At 43.2% G+C, this 18993-nt stretch overlaps 1 protein-coding gene across 4 annotated transcripts in view; it reads right to left on the minus strand.

Annotated features, from left to right (window-relative positions):
* The window catches only part of LOC125457009 (neural cell adhesion molecule 2-like), a 1449549-nt gene that overhangs the window by 195284 nt on the left and 1235272 nt on the right, over positions 1–18993 (minus strand). The gene's annotated exons all lie outside the window — the stretch shown is intronic.

Genomic DNA, 18993 nt, shown 5'->3' on the forward strand with positions numbered 1-18993 from the left:
ACAGATGACTTGTTATTCTAAATATTTGACCAGTTTTTCTCAGAAAGGAGAGGGATGTTAGATGTGGTATTCTCCCTTAAGGAACTTTGCCTTCAAGGACTTCATATGTAATATCCATACAATGCTGTAACTCTGCCTGGTACATAGTCTTCTGTGGGTTTGCAAACTGCACTCATAGAAATCAATTGGTCTGTTGCAATGTCTACTTAACTTATAACGTATTTTACCGTTTTAAATAACTAACCCATGGAGATCATCAATCAAGGATAAACACTTGCTTATTAGGCCACTATCATTAACATGGCACTGTTTTCTTGTGGAAATAATACTCCCTATTTACATCCCTATTTATTTTCCCTTTATCCCTTTAATTAGTAAACAGTTATGGAGAACGGGAGGGAAAGTGAATTCAGACCAAGATGAGATCAGCCATGATCATAGCAAATAGCAGAGCAGGCTTGAAGGGCTGAGTGGCCTACTTCTGCTTTGAGCTGTTATGTTCTTTCCCTTGTTCAAAAGAGAACAATTCTTCAATCAGAAGCAGAATGATGCAAATTTGAATTTGAAATGCCCAAAAGATCAAGATTGCTGATGCCTTTCAAAAAGATATGACATACCAGGGCAGAGTAATTCTGAACCCAGTTAATTCCCTCCCTAAAAGCATTGGGGGGACAATCCGCAGCAGATGGACAGCAGCGGTTCAAGAAGGCAGCTCACCAGAACTCTCTCAAGGGCAACCAGGGATGGGCAATGAAAGCTGGCCTGCCAGCAATGCCCACATCCCACAACATGAATTCATAAAAGAAATAAAATAAATGACAGCAACCCATTCTAATAAGGAACCAGGTTAGATAACTGTACCTAGGAGCACAAAAGGTGACGTTTCGGGCCTAGACCCTTCATCATTTCGGGTCTAGGCCCGATGCTGCTTGATCTGCTGTGTTCATCCAGCTCCACACTTTGTTATCTTGGATTCTCCAGCATCTGCAGTTCCCATTATCACTAGGTAACTGTACCTGTTTTTTTTAATCATCAGGGAGAGGCTATTCCATCATTGAAACTTGTGAAACTAACGGGCAATAAATGCTGGAGGTCACAGCGGATCAGGCAGCATCCATGGAGAGATGCAATTGAATGTTTTGAGTCGAGATAAATTCTTTATCACAGCACTTCATTGTTGGCTTGCTCTCTCTCCATGGTTGCTGCCTGGTCCACTGTGATCTCCAGCATTCATTGCTTCTCATACAGGTTCCAGTATCTGCAGTAGTTTGTTCCTAAAGGAGAAAATGGGATTCCTGCCGAATGTTCACTCCTGCTCCAATGAACAGGAAACATTTAAGAACTGCAGCAGATCTGACATTCAATAGGTACAGGAAAAGCTGAATAAATGTCCATTCACGCACGCTAATCTCTCCAGAAGATCCAGGTTTCACATGAGAGATGATCACTCTGCTGCCTTGATGACAGAAACATAGAGCCTATAAGAGGCCCCACGTCTGTACCGCCAAAGTTACACTAAATCTACATTAGTCCCACATTCCCACATTAGGCCCATAGCTTTGAATGTTGTAACACTCAAATACTTATCCAAGTAATTTTATTAAAGCTTGTGAAGTTTCCTGCCTCAACTACACTCCCAGGCAATGGATTCCAGGTGCCCACCACCCTCTGGCTGAAAATATTTTTTCCTCAAATCCTCTCTAAGCATCCTGCCTTTCACCTTTGAAGTGTTGATCTGTTTCCTTGGTTTAAAGACCACATGTGCTGTTTCATTCTGTTTCTATATTTATGTGAACCACTTTAATATTACTTGCAATGCTAAATGGTCAAAGGTTGGTCGATCAAACAAGCAAGAGCCGGGTGCCTTTCTTTGACTGCCTGCAAATTAATGGAACATTTGTTTTCAATAAGGCTGAGGAAGCTAGATCTCGGTCAAGTAGGATACAGAAGCAGTGACTGGCTTTGTTCTATTTGAAAAAATAGTCATAGGGTTTGTGGAAATTGTGGCAAGTGAACCAAGTTTCTGATGAAATTCAATAGGGTCTTTAATGCTTTTCCTCAGAAACGTACAATGTGCTTTTTCACACAGTTGGCCTCAATTAGTTTATGTAGCTGTATGCAAAAGTATCACTGCTCCTCAATGACAGTACTGACAGTCATACATCCTTATATTTTCCTTACATATTCTAATACTGCTGGCCACAATTTCATCCCTGTGGTAGGCCGTGTTCCATGGAATACTAGGCCATCAGGGACAGAGTGATACTGCGCATGAGCATGAATTCATACAATCTGTTAAGGAGATGAACATAGAGATTGCATTTTCACACTTTGAGTGAATGCAGTTCTCTTTCAGCAGCTCCTAGCCAGGGAAACTGCCCAATTTTAATGAGTCTCTTACTGACCTCAGCATGCACAGATTAATATCGCGCAGGAACAAATACAATGATTAACTTCAAAGGACACAGAAACATAGAATATAGGAGCAGGAATAGGCCATTTGATCACTCAAACCTACTCCATCACTAAATATGATCATGGACGATCATTGAGCTTAGTATCCCAATCCCGCCCTCCCTACATATGCCTTGATCCCTTTAGCCACAAGAACTATACCTACCTCCTTCTTGAAAACACACAATGTCAAAGCCTCAGCCACTTTCTGTGGTAGTGAATTTTACAGGTTCATCACTCTCTGGGTGAATGAATTTCTCCTCACCTCACTCCTAAAAGGTTTTCACCTTATCCTTAAACTATGATCCCTGGCTCTGGACTCCACATCAAGCACACCTTTCCTGCATCTAACCTGTCTAGTCCTGTTAGAATGTTATGTGTCTGTGAGATCCCCCTCCCTCTATTGGTCTGAACTATAGTGAATACAATCTCAACCAACTCAATCTCTCTTCGTACATCAATCCTGCTATTCTAGGAATCAATTTGGGAAACGTTCTCTGCACTCCCACTATAGCAAGAACATCCTTCCTCAGCCAAGAAGACCAAAAGTAAAGGTGGTATCAATCTGAATGGTTTCATTTACTGTGTATGTACATAAAGATTATGCTTTATGAATAAAGTGATTTTTTTGCAATGAAAAAACTTAGAAAAAACAGAGAAATAAAAAGTCAGGCATTGCATAAATAAATGTTCAGACCAAAAGTCTTCCAGCCCAGACCAAGCAGGTACCTAGCTTTCAGTCTGCATGGGGCCTTGGTGCCTTGCCGAGCTTTCCTTTGAGGTTCATAAGGCTGGGAGATTGCTCTGGAATCACGTTGCTTGCCATTCAGAAAAATTCCATGTATTTACTTCCATCTCATTACACCATCCCCCAATCCCAAGTGTTTTAATTTTACACATTCACTTCTTCTATAGAACTTCATCAAAATCCTGCTGAATGTCCAAATAAAGTACATCCACTGGCTCACCCGATCAACCTTGCTTATTACATCTTCAAAACATTTGAGTAGGTTTGGCAAGCCCATTTGTAAATCTATACTGACTGTTTCTGATTCTACCACAGTTTTTGAAGTGCTTTGCTGTAAAATCCTTGATAATGGATTCTAGTATCTTCCTCACTACTGACATCATATTTCCACACGGCAGCTACATTTCACAAACCTGCTCCAAGCAGAACAAGGAATTAATGGAAACACTCCACATGTCAGGGGGCATCTTTGGAGAAAATATTGTAAATTTATAACTTTGCAGATCAGAACTTCAGCTCTGCATTGGTAGTTTTATTTTTGCTTTTGCTGTTGATATAAGCTCTAATCTCTCTCGATGCAACAAGGTGCAAGAAAAACTGTTTTATGGAGGCTAAGCAGAAAAATAATGGCCACATTTTCATTAACAGGTCCCTACATCATTGTTCTGAACAGCCTTCCAACCCTGACTCTACACAACCTGCATTAATTTAGAATTTGGACATTGTTTCCTTTATCTGCACTCAATCCCTTTTCTTCCATTCACTTCTGGAACATGGGCATCACTGGCTGGGTGAGTATTTATTGGCTGTCCCTAGTTGCCCTTGAGAAGGTTGTGGTGAGCTGCCTTCTTGAACCGTTGCAGCCCATGTGCTATCTGTTCACCTCCATTGTCCTTAAGGAGGGAATTCAGGATTTTTTTCCCCTCTTTATTCATTCATAGGATAGGGGCCTCGCTGACTGGGCACAATTTATTACCCATCCAAAATTGCCCAGAGGGCAGCTCAGAGTCAACCACATTGCTGTGGGTCTGGAGTTACGTGGAGGTCAGACCAGGGAAGGATGGTTGTTTCCTTCCCTAAAGGACATTAGTGAACCAGATGGGTTTTTTCAATAATCAGCAATGGAATCATGATTATCATTAGACTCTTAATTCCAGATAGTTTGGTTACATTCAAATTCCACAATCTGCCATGGCAGAATTCGAACGTAGGACCCCAGAAAATTATCCGGGTTTCTGGACTAACAGTCCAGCAATAATACCACCAGGCCATTGCCTCCCCGATGTTGACCCAGCGACAGTGAAGGAATAGCAATTTGTGGCCAACACAGGATGATGAGCGGCTTAGAGGGAAATTTGCAGATGGTGGTGTTGCCATGTATCCGCTGATCTTGTCCTTCTAGACTGAAGTTGCAATGGGTTTGGAAGTTGCTGTCTAAGAATCTTTTGTGAATTTCTGCAGTACATCTTGTAGATGGCTCATACAGCTTCTCTATAGTATCAGTGGTGGAGAGATTGGATGTTTGTGGTGTCAATCAAGTAGGTGGCTTTGTCCTGGGTGGTGTCAAGCTTTTTGAGTGTTGCTGGAGCTGCACAGGTAAGGGTTGTCAATCTCACCTCACCTCTGGACTTCAACTGTTTTGTCCATGTTCAAACCAAGGCTATAATAAGGTCCGGAGCTGATTGGCTTTGGCAGAACTCATACTCAGTTTCACAGCAGGTTATTGCTGAGCAAGTGCTGCTTGATAGGATTATTAATGACACCTTCCATCGCTTTACTAATGATGGAGAATAGGCTGATGGAGTGGTAATTAACCAGGTTGGACGTTTCCTGTTTTTTGTGTACAAGATTTCACTGGGCAATATTCTGTTCTTTTTGGTGGATGCCAAAGTTGTAACTGTACTGGAAGAGCTTGGCTAGAGGAGCTGCAAATTCTGGAGCACAAGTCTTCAGTACTATTGCTGGAACATTGTCAGGGTGGCATGGTAGTTCAGTGGTTAGCACTGCTGCCTCACAGTGCCAGGGACCCGGGTTTGAATCCCACCTCAGCCAACAGTCTGTGGGGAGTTCGCATATTTTCCCGTGTCTACATCAGTTTACTCCAGATGACCCGGTTTCTTTCCACAGTCCAAAGATGAGCAGTTTAGGTGGACTGGCCATGCTAAATTGCCCAGAGTGTCCAGGGATGCACAAGTGAGGTAGGTCATCCATGGGGAATGGAGTAGGTGGGTGGAATGCTCTTTCAGAGCGTCAATGTGGACTTGATGGATCGAATGGCCTGCTCCCACATTGTAGGAATTCTAGGAGGCTGATAGCCTTTGCAGGATTCAATGCCTACAACCATTTACTGATGTCACAAGGGTGAAGAATGGTATCTGTGCTGCCAAGGACCACTGGAGGATTCTGAGCTGGACCATCTACTTGGCACTTCTAGCTGAAGATTGCTACAAATGCTTCATTCTTATCTTTTGCTCTACTTACTGCTCACCCTTTTGCCCATCACTACTGGCTGTACCCCCTCAGTCTATCCTTATTTTAAAATCTGTCTTAGACCTCACTCTTTCCTACCTTTATGATGTCCTTAAATTTTAAACTCCAAAAGATAACTTCACCTTCTCCTATTCTTACGAGATCGGCCTGCTTGTACTTCAGTTCTTCCTAAATCTCAGAAAAAAAACAGTAAGGTGCAGTAATTTAATAATATAGATCATATAGTTTGACACTCTCCTCTCATGCAACATCAATGATTCCTGTTGAATTGGTATTCTTGCAAGTTGTCCTGATGAGTGCAAAATGAAAAACTTCAACAAATTGTGACTTTTTTCACTAGTGCTCAAGTTCTAATATAAATAATATATGTAACATCAATCCTAATCACTTGCAGTGGTGGGTATGCAGGGATAATGGATGAGAAATTAATTAATTACTCAATGATCTCTCTACTCACCAGCAATTTTTGGTGTTGCACTATGTAGATATGAATTTCAAACACTTGTCTGTAATACAAACTTTTAATTCTACTTCTTACAAAGTGGGAGATGTTTATTGAACTCAAAAACAGGGTTAATTACCTTTTAATATTTGGCTTCAGTAGTTCATTTATTTAGGCCTTTTTATTGTTCGTGTGAATTATGCCTCAGCTTGGAGGCAGATTAGTGCAGAAACAAATGGAACATGTCATGATGCAAAGAGATTTTCCACTGACATTTAATTAAAGTTTAACAAGCTAAGGCAATTCACAAGTATCAGTGTGGGATACAGCATTAGTGTACTAATTAAAAACTTCTGGTTGTGTAAGAAGTAATTTTAATTTAACAACAGCAACTTGGAATTATACAGCATCTTTAGCACAGTGAAAAATACCCTAAGGAGTATTATCTGTAATTCCTCTATTTTTATCCTGCTACACTTTTACACTAGATTTTGATCTGGGCTTCGTTCTTGTCATTGTCAAGTCACTCTTCAACAGCAATGAGCAAAGCATTTTACACTGGGAGGCCAGCTGTGCGTAAGATGCCAACAACATATGGCCTCATCAGGTTATTACAAAGCCATCCTTCAAATTCATTGGAAAATTCAAGATTCTTGTGTAAATTCCAGGACGCCCCCAGAGTTTACAAACTTTTGGAAATGATGGTCATGAAAGTCCCAATATTTTCCTTTGCAGTGGGAGAGATGCTGCTTTTGTCAGGTGCAGGGTGGAATTTGTTTATTTATTTCTTCCTCAATAGGAGGGGGCTGCCACTAACTCATTTATTCCCTCGCCCCATCCCTATTTGCCCCCTGATCTCAGTCTCTCACTTGCCTGTTTCAGAGGGCAGTGAACAGTTAATCACACTCTTGTGGGACATTTTCTTCCTTCACAGGTTGTGGGCAGCTCTGGCTGGGGCAGCATTTACTGCCCATCCCTCATTGCTTAAGAGTCAAGCACATTTCTGCAGGCCTGGGGTCACCTGTAGACTAGACCAGGTAAGGACGGCAGATTTCCTTCCCTAAAGGATATTAGTGAACTAGTTTTTAAAAGGAAACACACACTTAACATTGGTTTCTCGGTCATCATGAGAATCTTGACTCCAAATGTTTGCTTAAACCAAATTCTACCATCTGCTGTGTTGGGATTGGGACCTAGCTCTCAGAATGTTAGGAGGGTCTCTGCATTAATAGTCTAGTAATATATACATTAGGCCATCACATTCACTGACACCTGTCAGGCTGACTAGATAAACTTAGCAGATTCCTTCCCCAAAACAGCATTAGTGAACCACATGGATTTTTACAGGGTCAACATTACTGAGGCGAGCTATCCATTCCAGGATATATTAAAATAATTTCTGTTTCACGAGCTGCTGTTGCGATGCGATTTGACCCAGTGTTCCCTGAGCATTATAGCACAGGCCAAGGCCTCTGGAATACTCATCCATTGATGTAGTCACTACACCGCCATTTCCCCTCAAATAATGTCTGATATCCCTTGGATCTATGCTGTCAGCAACATGGTGTATTGCCCTCCTGGTTTTGAGACACAAAATTGTGATTTTAAGTGTCACTCAATGACATAATCACAAAACCCATACTGACAATCCACAGCAGGGCTGAGGGAGAGCCACATTGTTGTCAGAGCTATCTTTCATTTGAATTTTTATGCCAAACCTTCCCCTTAAGACGAGTGTAAATTTATCCCTATTTGGTTTGTTGCTTGAAAGAAGTATTAGGGGATACATCTTTTTGAGTTACATCTTTATTTTAGTTACTTCTCACTTCCACAAGATGTTCTAGCATCTTGTGATATCATTACCTTGGCTCAATGAGTGGCACTCAGCCATCTCAGTCAGAAGGCTTTCACACAGGCAAGGAACACGAGTAGGCCATTCAGCTCTTCAAGCCTGCTCCAACAATCAAAAAGGTCAATACTGATCCGATTTTAACATCACCTCTATATTGTTGCATATCCCCTGACAATCTTTTGTCCCCTTGGTAATCTAGAATATGTCTGCCTGAAAACTATTTAAAGATTCCAGATCCACTGGCCTTTGATGAAGGGATGTCCAAAGATACACAGCTATCTGAGAAAGAGAGAAAGAAAAATCAGATCAGCTAAATCCCACGCCAATGATTGTAACTCTCAATTATTTCTTGTCCAGGTCTGTAGGAGTGCCGCATTGTCAGGCGCACTGCCTGTCAAACTAAATGCTGCACTGAAGCTCTACCTGCCCTCTTGGGTGGATGTAAAATAAACTGTTGTGCTACTCCAAAGAGTCAGAAACCGCATGACACCAGGTTAAAGTGCAACAGATTTATATGAATGGCAATTTTGCGTGCCTGTGCATTTCCCTCCACTTGAAGGAGCAGAGCTCTGAAAGCTTGTGATTTCAAATGAACCCGTTGGACTACAACCTGGTGTCATGTGACTACTGACTTTGTCCACCCCATGTCCAACACCGGCATCTCGACATCATAATCCAAAGAGGTTAAGGGAGTTTGTCCCTGTGTTCGGCCTTACATTTATCCATCAATCTCCATCACAGATCATCTGACCACCATCACAATGCTGTTTAAGGGAATACTTGGTGTCTTAATTGATTATAATGTTTCTTACATTGCAGCAATGGCCACATATTAGACATACCAAAATTGGTTTGGGCATCCTGAAAATCGTTAAAGATGATATTTAAATGGGCACTCTGTCTTAAGTGTGTCACAAGTAATGAGCAGAGAAACATTTGGCAGAGCAGGAGGTGCTACAGTTTCACTCCTGTTTCTGGTTCATCAGCTGCACACAGCCTGGTCAAAGAGATGGGCATATTTGGAGGAGTGGGAAAACAAGGCAGCTTGTAGTTCCTACCCTGTAACCCCTACTGGAAAATGAAGGGGTTATGACCAGATCACCTAAGAATGTCCACTTGAACAGCTATTGTCATCATCCTTGGGGGAGTGTGCAAAAAACAGGGCCTTCGGGAAGCCATTCAGTAGCACCGCTCTCCCCCCCCCGCCCACCCCCTAACAACTCCAGAGTATGCTGCACCATCTAGCTAGGTCTGGGCTAACCTGTGCGTCAACTCCATTGGTCCACCTTCACACTATATCCCTTGACATCCTTATCCAGTGAAAATCTGTTCAACTCTGTCATTAAAAAGCTCCAATTGTCAGAGCCCACAGGATTTTGGGAAAGCAAGATCCAGGTTTTAGTGCAGCCGTTCTTATCTTTAAATGGACAACGCTGAACTAAAAAGGCACTGATGGAAACGTTGCGGGTGTGCGAAGTGAGAGGACAGCTACAGAAAATGATCCTGCTCATTCATTCATATGGCAGTGCCTGGGTTCACAAACTCTGACATTCGCTCTTTTCACTCCAGCAACAGGGCATGTAAAATGGGATGTCCTCTTTCTTCACAGTCTGCACAAACACAAGACAGACTGATGGGTTTGCGCTGGTGCCTTGCAGAGATCAGGAGCGAACACTTGCTTCAAGAGAATGACCTTGAGAGGCTAAACTGATCAGGTTGCTATGGTGACATTCCAGACCTCTCTCCGTGTGAGCTTCATCTGTATCTCCCGGTAGTTCGCTGGGATTTCAGCAGCACTGATGGGTTTTCAATGCTGCAACAATGGAGACCACAGGGGTGCTGACACTAAAGGCTTTGCGCGATGATTAAAAACAGATTGGCAATAACAAAAAAAATCACGTGTGCACAAACACAATTGCGGCTGTATTTTCAGCCTGGAATATGACCTTCTATGTTTGTTATTCACTAAATTATCCATATGTTTAGATATGAATAATTGAGTCCATCAGCATCTAACATTAATACCCGAAAACTGAAAGTATTACTAACATCGTAAAGGATCGCAATCCTTCTGAATGATTTATAGTTTCATTTTCTGCAAATGTATCATACTTTTCAAAACCCAAGGGTGTTCCAAAGATTTTTACACTTTTTTTTCAAAGATATTCATTGTTACTTCGCAGCAAATATGTTTATCAAACATGTGCACAGCCGACTCCCATAAACAGCAATGAGGAAATGACAAGATCACAACTTTTGAGGTGCTGATTGAGGGCACTGGAGACTAATTCTCCTGCAAATCTTTTGTGCCTATTGAGAGGGCATCTCTAGTTTAGCATCTCATCCCAAAAGGCTGCACTTCCAACGGTAAAGCACTTCCTCAGCAGTAGCGTCAGTCCAGAAATTGCGCTCAAATGGGATTTGAACTCAGCCTCATGAAGCTATGTCCCATGCTAATGACTAGAACACACAGTCATTTTGCAACAGCTAACCACCTCACAGACAACAGTACGTGTTAGCCACTGAGCCACAACCGAAGCCTGCAAGAAGCACAATAGAAGGAAGGGAAACAGGGGAACGGGAACAGTAAAGTCAAAAATCCTCCAAAAAAACTGCAGATGCTGGAAATCAGAAACAGAAACAAAAATTGCTGAAAAAAGACTCAGATGCTTTTTCTGTGGTGTTACCTCCACACTGGTGACTGTGGCTGTTCGCGTGGGTATCCTTCCATGGACTGGGCTTAACCCCTTCACTTTTCAACAGTGGTTACGGGATAGTAACTAGGAGCTGCATTTTTTCCCCACTCCTCCAGGGGAGCCTGGTCCAATGAAGCACATCTGTTGACCAGGCTGAGGTCAGCTAACTAATCAGAGGCTGGAGGTGAACCCTAGCACACCCTGCTTCAGTAATATGGAGAGACAGCTGTACAGCTCTTGCAGGTTTGCACAAAACGAGGTCAGATCCTGTAGACGATATAAAGTGGGGAGTTTTACAAAGTAGGGGAAAAAGTCACATTGATGTGGTTTATACCGAATGACACAGCTTGCGTTGATCACAAAATGAGCAAGGAAGAGTCCTAAGGTTTCATGGTATCATACAGTATCCAATCACAGCTGATGGGAGTGTAACATGAGCTGGTAACAGCTCAGGGGAGACAATTACTGTCAACACCTTACTCATTAGCAAGTGGGCAGTTTGCAGGCCAGTGTGCACAGACCGCCCTCTGCTTCTCAGGTGCCAAGCCATGAGGTCCCATAGGCCGGGGGTGGGTGCGGGAGCTGGTGGGAAATGGAGAAATGAAGAAAGAACATAAGCTGGCAGTGATCAGGTGCCAGTGCTTCCAAGGGCCGTTGAAATAAAAAGGGACATTAAAGGAAGTGCAGGCACCTCTGCTGCTCTTGTTTTGCTCATAATGTCTAAATGTGCAGCTTCAAACAATCTGCCTTGATCCTGCCAGAATCAAAGTAAACACAGATGGCAGCATGCGTTGAAGTTTCACAACAGAAAATTATCAACAATAGAGGATCAGTGACAAGGCACTTTGCTCGATCAGGAAAAGCAGGGTATATAGAATCCTAGAACCAACGAACAGTCACAACACAGGAGGCCATTCAGCCTTGTTTTGCATCTCTTTTGCAAAGCATGAAGAAACCTTTCTCTCTCCCTTCTCCCCACACTCTCAGGCAGTGGACTGTGAGTAAAAATCATACACCCTTCACAAATCTGGAATGTAAACCTGGCACTGACCATATAAATATTGTTGTTCATCATAAAACAAGACCCATCTGGTTCACTAATGTCCTTTAGAGAAGCAACTTTACCATCCTCACCTGGTCTGGCCTACAAGTGACACCAGACCCACAGCAATGTGATTGACTCTTAATTGCCCTCTGGTATGGCCCAGCAAAACACTCAGTTCAAGGGCAAAGAGGGATGGGTGACAATACACAGGACTTGCTGTGCTGCCCGCATCCCATGAAAAATAAAATACTGAGAAGTAACATTCACCAAAGTATATGAGGCGACTAATAGTCTGATCAACAATTGCAGAATGTCATAATAAAAGAAACAGAAAGAACTGTGGATTCTATAAATCAGAAACAAAAACAGAAGTTTCTGGAAAAGTTCAGCAGGTCTAGCAGCATTTATGAAGAGAAATTAGTGCCAGAACACTGAACGGCCTGGACAGAGTGGATGTTGGGAAGATGTTTCCATTGGTATGAGAGACTAGGACCTGGGGGCACAGCCTGAGAGTGAAGGGAAGGCCCTTTAGAACGGAGATAAGGAGTAACATCTTCAACCAGAGAGTGGTGAATCTATGGAATTCACTGCCACAGAAGGCCATGGAGGCCAGGTCATTGAGTACATTTAAGACAGGGATAGATAGGTTCCTGATTATCAAGGGGATCAAGGGCTACGGGGAGAAAGCTGAAGAATGGGATTATGAAACATATCAGCAATGATTGAAGGGCAGAGAAGACTCGATGGGCTGAATGGCCTAATTTCAGCTGCTAATGTCTTATGATCTTATGTTTCACAAAATGGTAACTCTGACTTTCTATTCGCGGTTGCTGCCAGGCCTTGCTGAGCAATTCCAGCAACTTCTGCTTTTATTGCATACTGTCTCCTGGTCAGGATCTGGTTCAAGTGTAACATGGAAGAAGGAAGGAGTACCTGAGATCTTTTAGAATTGGTGATCTCACAGATTCACCCTTCAGGCTACTATCTCCTAAAACAGTCCAAGGTAAGAGCCCTTGGATCTGTTACAATGGTAGGGAGTAGGGAGATAGACAGTAATTCACCATGCAAGGCTAGTGTTGCTGCCTCTGAGCCTCAGAGACTCTGAGCTTAGGAGCCACTCCGAATTTGTTGGTCATGGAAAGGATGCTGACTGACATAGGCAAGCAGGTTGATTAATTAACCTGCTGAAGCTTCTAAGCACCCACAGCAGGCCGTGTGAACAGGTCAGATACCCATTTAACTGTGCCTGGCGTAAAATGCTGACTCTGGAGCTAGGAGCCTGTTTTCTTTCTCTCTGAATAACAGAGAGATGCCGACGATCCCTAGCTGATTGCAGTTAATTACAGGCGGAAGAGAGCAGAACTGAGAAGAAGCGCTGAGCTCATGGAAGGCTGACAGCCTCATTTGTTAAATGTTGCCATGCGAGTGCAGCTGATGGTGATGCTGGGTTGGATTATCTCTCCTCCTCCTGTGCAGTCCCCCAGCACTGATAGCAAACCCAGCAGGACGTCTGATCCTATTCAATCCATCTGCTGGACAAGCATCTGCACCCCGGAAAAAATGATGATGGATGGGAGCCGTGCAATGTGCACTGACGAGAGACTCTTGTCAAACCAGCAAGCTGTGCACCAAATAGGCTCTGTGCTTAGAAAGAGTTCAACTGCTAACCTCACCTTCCACCGCTCACTGCAGCTGTCTGAGTGGCTCACTTTACACTGTGAGCCTGTCAACGAGAAACGTCACACGTGCGAAAATCGATCAGAAATGTCCCATTTTTCAGCCGAGTCAGGGAACTTTTTGTTCCCACCTGGACTCTCTTCCCCACCTCACTCTGAGCAGCAAGCTTTCTCTCCGGTCTACAAGATGGGGTGAACAACTGACACTCACAACACACTCCTCAGGACAATACGCGAGTGCAACCATTTGAGTTCCAAATAAATAGAACTTGCATTGGCAAAGCGTTTTTTATCATCCCGTAGAAACGCAGGAAATAGGAACAAGAATCAGGTCATTTGGCCCATCGAGCCTGCTGCACCATTTGATACGAGTCATACAGCATAGAAACCCACCATCCAACTCAGTAGATAGTGGGAACTGCAGATGCTGGAGAATCTGAGACAACAAGGTGTAGAGCTGGATGAACACAGCAGGCCAAGCAGCATCAGAGGAGCAGGGAAGCTGACGTTTCGGGCCTAGGTCCATCTTTCCTGCTCCTATGATGCTGCTTGGCCTGCGGTGTTCACCCAGCTCTGCACCTTGTTATCCAACTCAGTGCCCTGTTCCCGCTTTCTCCCCAAACTCTTTGATCCTTTTAGTCCAAATGAGACCCCCTTCTCCTCTTACAACTGTAAGAAATAGGAACAGGGGAAGACCATTCAGCCCTTTGAGTCTGCTTCACCAATTAGTAAGATCATGACAGATCTGACATTTTTCATGTCCATTTTTCCCAGTAACCCTTGATTCCCCGATTGATCAAGAATCTATCTATCTCAGCCTTAAATATATGCTAGGACTTTGTCCCCACAGATCACTGTGGCAAAGTTTTCCACAAAGACTCACAACTCTCTACGAGAAGAAATTCCTCCTCATTTCAGTCTTAAATTGGTGCCCCTTTATTCTGAGACAATGCCATTTTCTGTGAGGGGAAACATCCCCTCAGCATTTACTCTATTAAGCCTCTTAAGAATTCTATATGTTTCAATAAGATCACTTCTCATACTTCTAAACTTCCAGTGCACAGAGGCCCAACCTGTTTGGTCTTTGCTCAAAAGACAATCCCTCCATATCAAAGATCATCCAAGTGAACCTTCTCTGAATAGCCTCAAATGAAATTATATCTTTCATTAAATAAAGGGATAAAAGCTTCTCACAGTCCTCCAGAATAACAAAGTGTGAAGCTGGATGAACACAGCAGGCCAAGCAGCATCTCAGGAGCACTCCCCAACATCTTGTACAGTTGTAGTAAAACCTCTCTACTCTCCTACTGCCTTGTCATAAGGGATAACATTCCATTAACCTTTTTCATTACCTGCTGTACCTGCATGCTAGTTTTCTGTGTTTCATGCACAAGTACCCCAAGCCCATTTGTTTTAGAGCTGTTCTCAGTCCTAAAGATATCTCAAGATGCCGCAAAGCATTTCACAATTAATGAAACACTTCCTGAAATATAATCATAACATGACAGGCAATTAGCACACCAGGTTCGACCAACAGTGCCGTGATAATGACCAGATTGGTGGCAGCCAGGACAGCGTGTTCTATTATCTGAGGTGGTCACGGGGTTTGAGCAGTCCTTACAATCCGTTGCCTGTCCACTGGTCACCCCATCTTTCACTCACACACACACATACACATACAGTCTCTCTCACACACACTACACTGGAAACTCTCATCCAGTTCCCACCAACATAGCTTCAATCACACATCCATCAGCACCGCTATTTCAGGGACACTCATTAGTCCCAACACACTGAAGTTCTTTTGAAAGTACCTTTCAAGTGTTCCCCCACTGGGATGGAACATTCCTGTCTGGCGATTGTTGAGTGTTGTCCATTGTCTTAGCATCTGCATGGTCTTACCAATATACCATTGGGCATCCTTGCTTGCAGCGTATGAGAAAGACAACATTGGCCAAGTCACATGAGTATCTGCCATGTTTGTGGTGGGTGGTGTTCCCATGTGTGATGGTGGTATCCATGTCGATGATCTGACATGTTGCCATGGGAGGGTTGTGTGGTGTTGTGGTCGATGTTGTCCTGAAGTCTGGGCAGTTTACGATGAACGATGGTCTGTTTAAGGTTTGGTTGGTGTTTGGAGGCAAGAAATGGAGGCAACAGGGCGATCTTGGTGAGAAGCTTGTCGTCATCGGTGATATGTTGAAGGCTGCGAAGAGCATGGTGTAATGCTCGACAAGGTGTACTCTATCCTTCCCTGTAACTGAATCTAAACTCTGGACCTCCCTTCCCAGCAGCATTGAGTGGTCATCTACTCACGACAATCTGAAACAGTTTGTGAAGGTGGTCCACCGCAGCCATCTCAAGGACAATTCACAATGTACAACAAATGCTGGCCTAGCCAGCGATATACACTTCCCATGAGGGAATGATGTTCAGCCTGAATTACACATTAGAGAACACCACCCTCTGACCTGGAAGGGAGAGTATCCCCACTGAGCAAGAGTGACAGTAAATTAATACCTGCTTCATATGGGTTTAAATTGTGGGGGAACAGTAATATCTCATGAATGCTTTAATCAGTCATCTGCTGATAACAGAAACAGTCATTTTAAACTTGCTTTTCGTCACCTCCCTCATGTTTAAATGTTAATTCTGGTGTTAACTGTACAAACCTCTAAATGATTATAATTTCATCTCGGTTACTATATGCAGTCATTATACTCATATTCAGATTACTGCTATTAAACAACAGTTACTATATAATCATTGTGGATGTCACAATGAGTGGATTCGATTTGTCTCCAAATTTTGGTTGCAACTCCAATGTAGAATTACAGTTTCTCTCAGAGTAGGGGCTGTTGTGAGACAAATTGTCTCTGGGGATCAGGGTCACAAAGGCTCGGGAATCAGGCCTTTGATCTTCAATTTGATACTGCTCTGTCTTCCGGGTGAATATCAGTTCAAACTGGGCATGGATCCTTCCCATTAATTCGTATTTGTTATCATTTCTTTTCCCAGCTGTCAATGGGCCTCCCTACATTCTGTTCCTTTATGCTTCTCAGCTTCCATCTCTTGGTCTCTCTAGTTGTTGCTTCCAACGTCTTCAGCTCTCTCACGCTTTGTTTTTCAATCCCTCCATCTCCATTATTTTGTTTCTCTGTACACTCAAATTTCCCAGCCCACTGAGGTTGGTCTGTTCTTCAGGAATGGCCTTGCCATTAAATTGCTTTCACCCAGGGTGGCAGTGTGCAGGGAGGTGTGAGCAGACCCTCCCCCACCCGACCAACACTGTCAATGACATGGTGGTTCCCAGCTGGTGTTTGTAGTTGGCCACTGCTGGAAAAATGCTACACCAGGGTCCCAGACCCTGCTGTTGGAGGATCTGATCTGCTTTCCACCCCAGCAGTGCAGTTCAATCAATAGCTGTAAAATGCAGGCCCTCTCTCTCTGATTCTCTCTGTCTATGTCTCAGGTCCAAGACCCATCTCTCTCTCAGATAATAAAGTGTGAAGCTGGATGAACACAGCAGGCCAAGCAGCATCTCAGGAGCACAAAAGCTGAGGTTTCGGGTCTAGGCCCGACAAGTCAGCTTTTGTGCTCCTGAGATGCTGCTTGGCCTGCTGTGTTCATCCAGCTTCACACTTTATTATCTTGGATTCTCCAGCATCTGCAGTTCCCATTATCACTGATACAATTTTAACCCCATCTCTCTCTCTCTCTCTCTCTCCCTCTCTCTCTCTGTCTTTCAGCTCTGCAGCTCAGTCTCTCACTCTGGTTCAATGACTAGCTTATTGGTCAGTTTTGACTCATGTCTCAGCCTTTCTATCCCTTTGGCTCCATCGCTCAGTCTCTCTGGGCCCATCTCTCGATCTCCGTCTCTCTGGTTAATCTCCCAATCTCTACTCCATGTCTCAGTCTCTCTATATCTCTTATTAAATCTCTCAATTGCTCTATCTCACTTAGTCCATTGTCTGGCTCCACTCTAAGTATCTTAATCTCTCTGGTTCCATTTCTCAGTCTCTCTATACTTTTATCTCTTTGTCTGTCTCGTTGTGTGTCATATTGGTTAACAGGCCAATCAGATCATAGAATAGCTACAAATGTGTCAAATTTACATCTGTGAAAAGCTCTTAAAATTCAGCAAATCATTATTATTTCATTCAGGTATCTTTGAAAAGCATTTAACTCAAATTAATTTGATGCTCATTATTTAAATGGACGATAATATGTCTCACTGTCCCGAAAGTAAAGCCACTGACCTCCTTTCCATTCACATTCATTGCAAATGATATTAATGAACTGGATTCTACTCATAACAAAGCTTTCTTTATCAGGTATCAAAAGGATTAAGATCTGCTATTGTCACTGGGGCACACAATCTGGGTTGAGACTCCACTTAGGGACTGAGGGAAGGCTGCACTGCCAGGGATGCTGGCTTTCTGACAAGAAATTACATCCATGTCCTGTCTGGATGGAAGTGTCCTATTTTGAGGATGCATAGGTGAATCTTCACCAGGGCCCTGGCCAATATTTATCCCTCAAAAAACGTCGCCAATAAATCTAACAATCTGATCATCTTATTGTTAACAAGCTTCCTCACTTTGACTGAAAATTGGCAGTGGCAATTCTAACATTGCGAACGAGTCGACATTTCAAAACGACTTTTCTGTTTGTAAAGAGCTTTGGGCTGTAATTTCATGTTCTGTATCAAAGCAAATCCTCTCTCTTTCTCTCGATCACTCCTATTGTGCAGAGGACTTACTCGTTGATTATTTTCCCATTTCCTGTTCAAGGTGCAGAATTGTTTAGTTGTTACACTGCAGAAAGTCCAAGGTAAATTTGACAACTGCCAGGGTTGTGGTAAATCAACTAATAGAATAACAAGGGACAAACTGTTTCTCATTCATTTCCCAGTGCATTCCAGTTTGATTAGCCATGCATTATGTACTATCTAGTGATATTGATTTCAATGTCAATCACGTTAACTGGATTTACCCTCAGACAGCAGAACATTAGACGGATTAAGTGATCTGTGTGAAATATGTGTTATTTTTGCTTAGATCAAATTGCTGAGTGAGTAATTACACAGAAGAAGTGATCTTCTGGCAGGAAACCTACACATGCAGAAATTTTGATTTGAACATTAATGTTCAGATAGTTTCATTATTCACAAGCAACCCGACTCCGAGAAGATACCAGCCCAAAGAGCCATGAGCTACCACCGGCCTCACACTGTTCCTGGGCTAAGCCTCGATCAGGAGGACTTGGGGTGGCATAGTGGCTCAATGGTTAGCGCTGCTGCTTCAGAACACCAGGGACCTGGGTTCGATTCCACACTCAGGTGACTGTCTGTGTGTGGAGTCTGCACATTCTCCCTGTGTCTGTATGGGTGTGCTCTGGTTTTCTCCCGCAGTCCAAAGATATGCAGGCAAGGTGGATGGGCCATGCTAAATTGCCCATTGTGTTCAGGGATGTGTAGATTGGGTGGGTTATGAGGGATGTATGTGGGTGGGATCCTCTGTGGGTTGGTGTGGACTTGTTGGGCCAAAGGGCTTCTTTCACACTGTAGGGATATTATGATTCATGTTCT

This window comes from Stegostoma tigrinum, chromosome 12 (genome assembly GCF_030684315.1).
Source record: "Stegostoma tigrinum isolate sSteTig4 chromosome 12, sSteTig4.hap1, whole genome shotgun sequence".
Taxonomy (NCBI): Eukaryota; Metazoa; Chordata; class Chondrichthyes; order Orectolobiformes; family Stegostomatidae; genus Stegostoma; species Stegostoma tigrinum.